Source organism: Oncorhynchus tshawytscha, linkage group LG03 (assembly GCF_018296145.1).
Source record: "Oncorhynchus tshawytscha isolate Ot180627B linkage group LG03, Otsh_v2.0, whole genome shotgun sequence".
NCBI lineage: Eukaryota > Metazoa > Chordata > Actinopteri > Salmoniformes > Salmonidae > Oncorhynchus > Oncorhynchus tshawytscha.
In genome coordinates this window covers 33959128-33969273 of record NC_056431.1, presented here as the reverse complement: position 1 = coordinate 33969273, position 10146 = coordinate 33959128, and positions in this window count along the sequence as shown.

The following is a 10146-nucleotide window of genomic DNA, read 5'->3' as shown; positions in this document are numbered from 1 at the left end:
TCATCTCCCATCGGTCCATTCTCTCCATCATCTGGTCCATCGCAGACCCAATCCGATGGAGGATGGTGGTATGATGGAGGACGCGTTCCTCCATCGATGAAAGGGGGGCGGCCGCTGCTCCTGCTGACTCCATTTGATGGTGCGGGCTTCTGTAACGCACTGGGTGTAGTGAGTACGGAGTCAGGCGCAGGAGGCAGAAGGTACAGAATAGCGCTTTATTACGCACCGGAAAAATAGTACTCGCCAAGATACTGGGCGCACATACACAAATGCCCAAAACCAGGACCTAACCAGTCCGGAGGGAAAACCCAAAAACAACACGCACTACCACACAATAACACAGTGGGAAATTAAATAAGCCCGCACAAAGAGCAGGCGGGCCTACCAGCTTAAATAGCCCAACTAAACCTAAACAAGAAACAGGTGTTACTAATCAGACAAAAACAACAGAAAAGGGAAAAGATATCGGTGGCAGCTAGTAGGCCGGTGACGACGACTGCCGAGCACCACCCGAACAGGAAGAGGAGCCACCTTGGGTAGGAGTCGTGACAAGTCCAAACAAGTCAAACAATGTTTCTAATCAATCCTCGGGTACCCTAATATGTAAATAAACAATACACTTTAAGACATGTCGTATGTTCAATACCGGAGATAAATAACGACGTGCGCGCCCTCATCCATGCGCACCACAAGACTGCAGTCAAAATGAGAGCCACCTTGAAAAACTACAACTACTAATTCATTTTTCAAAAAACAAGCCTGAAACCCTTCCTAAAGACTGTTGACATCTAGTGGAAGCCATGGGAACTGCAATCAATTTCCTTTGAATATCCCATAGAAAAGCATTTCAATGGGTGGGGACCTAAAAACAAATTGTCCGGATGGATTCTCTTCGGATTTTTGCCTGCCATATCAGTTCTGTTGTACTCACAGATGTTATTTCAACCATTTTAGAAAATTCAGAGTGTTTTCTATCCAATGCTACCAATTAGTAACAGGCAGTTAACTTTGAACACGTCAGTCATCCGAACTTCCGAATACTGCCCCCTAGCCTTAAGATGTTGTCACCCACAGAAAGGCCATGCTCTTTCAGCCCCCAATACAATTCAGCCCCCAATGTTCCGTGGAATAGGTTAGTACAGAAGTGGAGTAAGGTATGGCGAGCAGGTCTCTCCAGGATGAAGAGAATGGGGTTTATGGCTGCAATCCTGTTAACGGGATGATATAACAACAGCCAGAATTCAAAACAACTTACGTTTCATAATTAAAATTCCTCAAACATACATGTATCTTATACCGTTTAATGGTAATCTTGTTGTTAATCCCACCACAGTGTCCGGTTGCAAATAGGCTTTACAGCGAAAGCACCACAAACGATTATGTTAGGTCACCATCAAGCCACAGAAAAACACAGCCATTTATTTTTTCCAGCCAAAGAGAGGAGTTTCAAAAAGCACAAATGGAGATCAAATGAATCACTAACCTTTTGATGATCTTCATCAGATGACACTCATAGGACTTCATGTTACACAATACATGTTTTGTTTGATAAATTCATATTTATCAAAATATGAGTTTACATTGGTGCGTTACATTCACTAGTTCCAAAAACATCCAGTGATTTTGCATAGCCACATCATTCAACAGAAATACTCATCATAAATGTAGATGATGATACAAGTTATACACATGGAATTATAAATATACCTCTCCTTAATGCAACCGCTGCGTCTGATTTTTTAAAAACTTTACGGAATAAGCAAACCATGCAATAATCTGAGACGGCGCTCAGAAGAAAAAGTCGCAATAGCCGCAATGTTGGCGTCAACATAAACAAGAAATTACATGATAAATATTCCCTTACCTTTGATCTACATCAGAAAGCACTCCAGGAATCCCAGGTCCACAATAAATGTTTGTTTTGTTCGATAATATCTGTTATTTATGTCCAAATACCTTCTTTTGTTAGCGCGTTTGGTATACATATCCAAACGCTCATTCTGGTCAGCTTTACGAAGGACAAAAACTTTAAAAAGTTATATTGCAGGTCGAAGAAACATTTCAAACTAAGTACAGAATCAATCGTTAGGATGTTTTTAACATATAGCTTCAATAAAGTTCCAACCAGAGTATTCCTTTGTGTCTTGATGAGCAATGGAACACAAGTGGACACCATGAGGAATACGCGTGATCAGCCAGTCACCTGATATATTCTGCTCTCATTCAGTCCCAAAACACAGTAGAAGTCTCTTTCAAATTTCTATAGATGGTTGACATCTTGTGGAACCCCTAGGAAGTGTAACATCATTAATATCTCAAGGGGATTTCATTGGGAACTGTGGTGAATACATACCAAGCTTAGATTTCTCACTTCCTGTTTAGATTTCTCCTCAGGATTTTGCATGCCATATGAGTTCTGTTATACTCACAGACATCATTCAAACAGTTTTAGAAACTTCAGAGTGTTTTCTATCTGATACTAATAATATGCATATATTAGCAACTGAGACTGAGGAGCAGGGCGTTTACTTTGGGCAACTTATTCATCCAAGCTACTCAATACTGCCCCTCAGCCATAAGAAGTTTTAAGGGCAAGTTAAAGTTGTGTTACCAAAAGCTGGGTCTCAATGAGTTGAGTCTGGGGCCTATCGTGGGTTTAATTTATGAAAAGAATGTTTGGGTTTCTATTGTCATATGCTATTGATCTGATTTGTTAAGTGATTTTTTTTGCGATATTGCAGATTTGCACAGGGGCTACACTTGAGGCATGTTGATATGATAGAGGATGGCATTGCACGGAGCACAAGGACCCTGACAAGAATGACGAAAAGCCTGAGAAAGGTGAGAGGTGCATTGTGATTGTTACAGTTGTCGATCAACACAGAATTATGAGCAATTTTAACACTGAAAGAGCCACCAGCTTTGTTAATCTACCCTACCGGTCAAAGGATTTACAACACCTTCAAGAGTTCTTTATTTTTACTGTTTTCTACATTGTATGATAATAGTGTAGACATCAAAACTATGAAATAACACATATGGAATCATGTAGTAACCAAAAAAAGAGTTAAACATATCAAAATATGTTTTACATTTGAGATGCTTCAAATAGCCACCCTTTGCCTTGATGACAGCTTTGCACAGTCTTGGTATTCTCTCAACCATATTCATGAGGTAGTCACCTGAAATGCATTTCAATTAACAGGTGTACCTTCATAAAAGTTAATTTGTGGAAGGCCAGCACCGTCCTACTAGCCGCTACCGATCCCTTTTTCGTTTGTCTGTTGGTTTTGTCTTATTAGTTTCACCTGTGTATTTTGGTTTAATTAGCTTCCCTACATGTAGTAGTTTGACCCGCCCTTGTTTTGTGCGGGATTGTTTTTTGTTACTCTGTTGGCTGTGGTTTTCATGTTTGTATTCTTCGGACTGTTTGGGCTGGTCTGTTTTATGCGCCCTGTATGTTGGCGTGACCATTTTTTGGCCAGAGAATAAATCATGATTTACTGAACCTTGCTCTCTTCGCCTGATTCCAACCCACCACTCCTAGTAGGCTGTGACAGGAGTGATGGTTGCTGATAATGGGCCTCTGTACGCCTATGTAGATATTCCATTAAAAAATCTGCGATTTCCAGCTACAATAGTCATTTACAACATTAACAAAGTCTACCCTGTATTTAGATCAATTTGAGGTTATTTTAATTGACATAAAAATGCACTTTTCTTTCAAAAACAATTACATTTATAAGTGACCCCAAACTTTTGAATGGTAGTGTTCGTTTTCCATAGCCACAGGCAGAACAGTTGAAACTGGAGCTGCAGCACAACCAGGTGGACTGAAAACAGCCAAGAGTCATCAGACCAGGTTGTCCTGAGGCATGATCCTAGGGCTCAGGTCCTGCGGGAGGGGAGGGAGAGAGGGAGAGAGAGAGAGAATTAGAGGGAGCATACTTAAATTCACACAGGACACCAGATAAGACAGTAGATTGATTTTAAATCTAGATCTGGTTTAGGTATTTTTCATTTAAATATACGCAGCCTGTTGTCAAAAATTGATGGGGTTCGGATTTGGGCTAAATCAACTGATGCTGATGTAATTGTGTTTTCTTAAACCTGGCTCATCAAGTCTGTTTTTGATAAAGATATTTGTATAAGTGTCACGCCCTGACCTTAGATGTTTTATTTCTCTATTTGTTTAGGTCAGGGTGTGATGTGGGGTGGGCATTCTATGTTTTGTTTTTCTATGATTTTGTATTTCTATGTTTTGGCAGGGTATGGTTCTCAATCAGGGACAGCTGTCTATCGTTGTCTCTGAGAACCATACTAAGGTAGCCCTTTCCCTCCTTTCTCTGTGGGAAGTTAACTTTGTTTGTGGCACATAGCCCTTAAGGTTGGGTTGTATTGGTTATTGTTAGCGTCATTTCTAATAAAGGGAATATGTACTTCATTCGACGGCTGTGACAATAAGTGGTTACAATGTTTATCGCACTGATCGAGTTAAGAAAGGTGGGGGTGTGGCTATATACGTAAAAACTAAATTCCCTGTAAGTGTGGCAAAGTCTGAAACTATTTGTAAACAGTTGGAATTTCTTGCTTTGAATATTGAGGTTTCAAAGGGTCTCTCTGTAACTGTGATTAGCTGTTATAGACCCCCCTCTGCTCTCGGTGATGCATTTTCTTCTCTGACACAGCTTATGTCTAAACTTCTTTACAGTGAAATGATCTTGATTGGTGATCTCAACTGGTGTTGGTTAAAGCCGGTGTCTGATTTTTAAAAAAAAGTTAATTCTATGACTCTTACCCAGTTGGTTAACTCACCCACTAGCCCAAATTATCAAATGCCCAGATAAATCTACGCTGATTGATTTGATATTGACTAATGTAATGATTTAAGTGACCATTGTGCTGTTGTTGCTGTTAGAAATACTAAGGTTCCTAAGAAAAACCCACGTTTTATTCGTAAGAGAAATTTGAAGTGTTTTAATGAGCAGGCTTTCTTTCATGATTTGTTATATTTTGACTGGAGCAAGATTGATCTTATTGTCACGCCCTGACCATAGAGAGGCTTTTATTCTCTATTTTGGTTAGGCCAGGGAGGGACAAGGGTGGGCATTCTAGTTTCTTTATTTCTATGTTTTCTATTTCTTTGTTTTTGCCGAGTGTGGTTCCCAATCAGAGGCAGCTGTTTATTGTTGTCTCTGATTGGGGGTCACATATAAGTTGTCATTCTCCTTTTGGTGTTTGTGGGATCTTTTTTTGTTAGCTCTGTGAAGCCTGCAGAAGTGACGTATGTAATTATTTTGTTTTGTTTGGTGTTCTGAGTAAATAAAGAATCATGAACACTTACCATGCTGCGCTTTGGTCTCCGTCCAACGACGGACGTTACACTTATCCCTGAGGTGGAAACTGCCAGGAAATTATTTCATGATGGTTTCTTCCAAATAGTAAACAAACATGCCCCATTCCACATGTTCAGAGTTAAAGGGCGGGATAATCCATGGTTTTCTTCTGAGCTGTCTTGTATTATTCACGACTGTAATCTAGCCTGGGCTAAAGCAAGGAAATCATGTTCTGATGCTGATTGGCTTATTTTTAGGAAGTTATGAAACAAGTGTTCATTTGTTGATGGGGTTCGGATTTGGGCTAAATCAACTGATGCTGATGTAATTGTGTAATTGTAATTGTGCCAAGTCTGAATATTTTATGTCTGTTACCACTGATAACCTGAATGACCCTAGACAGTTTTGGAAGGCTATTAAGTCTGTCTGGAAACAGTGATGTTAATGAATTACCATCATGTGTATTGAAGGACTTTGTTGCTGTATATGACAACTGAAATGCTGAATTGTTTCAATGAGCACTTTGTATCATCTGGTAGGCTGTTTGATTCAGTGTCCTCTGTCTCTGTACAACCCTGTGTGGATGAACCATTGAGAGAGAGTCAAACTTTTAGCTTTTTGCCATTCTCAGTGCCGGTGGTACATAAACCCTGAAATCCTTAGATCAGAGAAAGCCTGCAGGTCCTTATATTTTGGAACCCTGCTTTTTAAATCTGGCAGCTGATTTCATAGCTGAACCACTTACATATTTGTTCAATCTAACCCTGGAATGTAATGAAATTCCAAATATCTGGAAATCAGCATTTGTCCTACCACTTTTAGAAGGGGGAGATCCAACTCTTTTAAATGATTATAAGCCAATCTCAAAGCTGTCACCCCTGGTGAAAATACTTGAAACCCTTGAGTGAACAGCTAAAAGAGTTTTTATTTACCAACTCTATTTTATCCATCTACCAATCGGGCTTCAGGAAGAAGCTTAGCACAATTACAGCACCCATGAAGGTTTTAAATATCACTGAAGCCCTTGACAAAAACAGCACTGTCTCACTTTTTATTGATCTCTCTAAGGCTTTTGATACAGTTGATCATGCTATACTAAGGCAGAGATTGTCGAGTGTAGGTCTTTCAGAGCATGCAGTTGCATGGTTTGCTAACTATCTGTCTGATATAACTCAGTGCACTCAATTTGATGGGCTCATGTCTGTTAAATTGTCTGTCAGTAATGGTGGGCCCCAAGGCTCTGTACTTGGTCCTCTCTTATTCACTATTTATATAAATAATTTAGACAAAAATGTCCAAAATACGCTGATGATACTGTTTTTACTGTTTTATCTCGTCTCTTACAAAAGCTTTCCAGAACTTCCAAACTGCTTTTTATACTGTTCAACATACCTTGTGTCAATTGAAGCTTATCCTCAATACTGACAAAACTAAACTAATGGTGTTTTCTAGGGCAGGAAATAGACCTCTGAACTTTTCACCTATTATTACCTGTCAGGGCAATGGGATTGAGACTGTAACCTCATATAAATATCTATGAATTTTAATTGATGACGGCCTCTCTTTTAAATTGCATATTCAACAACTTACAAAAAAATTGAAGCTAAAATTTTGATTTTATTTTAGGAATAAGGCCTGTTTTTCTTTTGAAGCCAGAAGGAGGGTAGTAATCAGCTACATTTTTGCCTTTACTGGACTATGGGGATATTTTATATATGAATGCTTCTGCTCAGTGTTTGAGATCAATTGACACCCTTTACCATGGCACTTTGAGATTTATTTTTAACTGCAAAACCCTTACGTACCACTGCACTTTGTATACCAGGGTTGGCTGGCCTTCTCTAGTCACTCGTAGGCTCGGGCACTGGTATACTTTTATTTCCAAAGCCATTTTGGGTTTACTACCTTTTTATTTGGGCATTTTTATTGTTCAGAAATGTGGTGGGTACTCTCTTCGTTCTCTTGACTTTATCCTGCTAACTGTTCCAAATGTCCGAACTGAATTTGGTAAAAGGGCTTTTATGTACTAGTCTTGGAATGCCTTACAAAATACTTTTAAACTGGAAGAACTTGTCCCGATTGGTATTTTTCAATCACTGATGAATGATTTTGAGACTGATTCCCTGATCTGTCAATGTTTTTAATTTGCTGTTTTTGATTTTGTAATACTCTTGTGAATTCTATGGTTTTTATCTTGGCCAGGACACTTGAAAAAGAGATTTTAAATCTCAATGAGCCCTTCCTGGTTAAATAAAGGTTAAATAAAATAATTACACCAGATATTACAGACTGACCCTAGCCCACCGGCACATAGACTATTGCAGCATAGATACTGGAGGCTGAGACCGGGTGGGTCGGATCACAATGGCCCCGTCCGACGATAGCCCCGGACAGGGCCAAACAGGTAGGATATAACCCCACCCACTTTGTCAAAGCTCAGCCCCCACACCACTAGAGGGATGTCAACAGACCACCAACAAGACACGGCTGAGTATAGCCCACGAAGATCTCCTTCACAGCACGAGCCCGAAGGGGCGCAGTAAAATTGTTTAAATAATTATAACATGTTTTAAAAAGGTTTGTACTAAAGATTTAGAATTAAATAAAGGAATTTAAAACAGTATCTCACCTTTTAACGAAAGGAATATGACTTTTCCCTCTATCACAAAGCATGTCCTTGAGAAAAAAGGCTTTTGGGACAGATGTGTGCATGCGTGTGCGTGTGTGTGCGTGCGCGTGCGGCATGTATGTGTGTGTGCGTTTCAAAACAAAGATTTTTTTGGGGGGGGGTGTTCAACAATACCATGGCATTTTGCACTTAAGGGCCTCTCTCTCTCTCTCTCTCTGTCCAGATATCTCCCCATCCCCATCAAAAAGGGTTGAAACAATAATGGCACCTTAACACACAAGCCTTTCAAATCTAAATGTATCTTACCCCAGAGGATGTGGTGGCTAAAAAGTCAAACAGCCCAGACAGAATACAATATGTCGAGACAGCCCAGTAGGGTTTAAAACAACCGTATACCGGTGACATATGCCGGTATACCGGTGACATATGCATACAGGGTTCCACTAAAAAAACAGAAGGTGTTATATCCCTGAGGTTGTAGGAAATCAAAAGGCAATACAGCCAGCATAGAATAGGTCTAGACATCCCCTCCTTGTGTTTTAAAACACTTATTTTGATCTCTAAACATTCGCGGTCCGACAGGTCCATTTTTACATACAGAATGGCGCCCAAGAAAAACTTCACCCCTGCTCTGTAAAACTCACCCCCACATGACCGTTAGTGACACTACCACGGAATGAGGCTAGTGAAACAGACCGTCTTCTACACTTCTGTATGACCGCCTTTAAGGCAACTACAAACCTCAGGCCCAACCGCCCAGAAGAGCGGAAGACCGAGCAGCTAAAACATCATCTGTGAATCCATCCATCCTAATGGAGCTTTTTGAAGGTGTAGTTAGTGAAAGTAATATATTAGATTTGGATGCGTTTGGTATTTCTTTCTGGGAATTGTTTGGATATTACAATTTGATATTGTTCTGACATTAAACAGACGTTATATGTTTGTTTTTTTACAGATATTCTAAAACGGGTGGACAACAATTTTTTAGGTATGTATTTTAGGCCAAATGCACGTGTGTATATTTCGTATAAATATATGTTCATATTATCTAACGTTTGTAGGATATCCAACATTGAGCCAACTGCTCCCGGGGATAAATGCTTTGGATCATCCAACATCAGATGTTATAACTATCCCTGATGAGATTTTGGCTGAACAACTGGAGGACACCGAATTTTACGAGATATCTATATGTCAAATGTATGTATTTTTTATGATAAAATGTATAACAGACACCAAAGGCCCTACACCACGAGCGGACATGGTCGAGACGGAAGGGGTACCCCGGAACGTAACGAGTAAAACAATGAATTCGGATATTTTCCCCCTTTTAAATTACATTTCAGAGGTCGTTAATTTGCAGTTGTTTGAAATGGACAGACAACATGATAAGGACAACTCCGAGATAGAAACAATATGCAGTCAAGATATTCTAAAACTGGAGGACAACGATTTTTACGATATATCTCTATGTCAATTGTACGTATTTGTTATGATAAAATGTGTATATATTTTGTATAAATATAGGTGAATATTATTTTAGAAAAGCCCAAGGACATTGGTGGAAACGTCCTTTAATTCGAGGCCTCATACTCAGCGGTGCCAGGGGATGCCTTAATTAGGTCAGGTGGAAATGTACGACCGATCTCATCCCATAAAATGAGGAAATAGCAATAGCCCGAACTCGCTGCTTTCTCTTCCTTAACTCCGACTAATCCAGAAGCTCTGTGCGTCCAGGAATCCACAGAAGTCCACCGACTCGATTACCTTTCATCTGAACTTTCTGTTGCGATCGGGAGATTGGGCCATCAGGTAATGAGTTATTACTGCAGAGAGCGGCTTGGAGCGCACGCTTCAAATCTAACGTGATTTGGTCAATGATCAAGACCCTACGGATCATGACAGGCCAAAGTGATATGGTTAATATGTCATGAAATTACACGTACACATAAACACTTGAAAGGGTGAAATATGAAGCGGCATTGTTTGCGGAATTGAACGATTCCGACATCAAACTAATGGGTATTATAGATGGAATAACCGATCACTGTATGTATTATTCTTCTCATGATTATGATAAATAGTTACGAACATAAATGACTCAAGGATGATACTTATTGACTTCTTAATGGACCGGCATGTGGAATTCGCTAAGTATGTTAATAATGATTGTTAGGATTT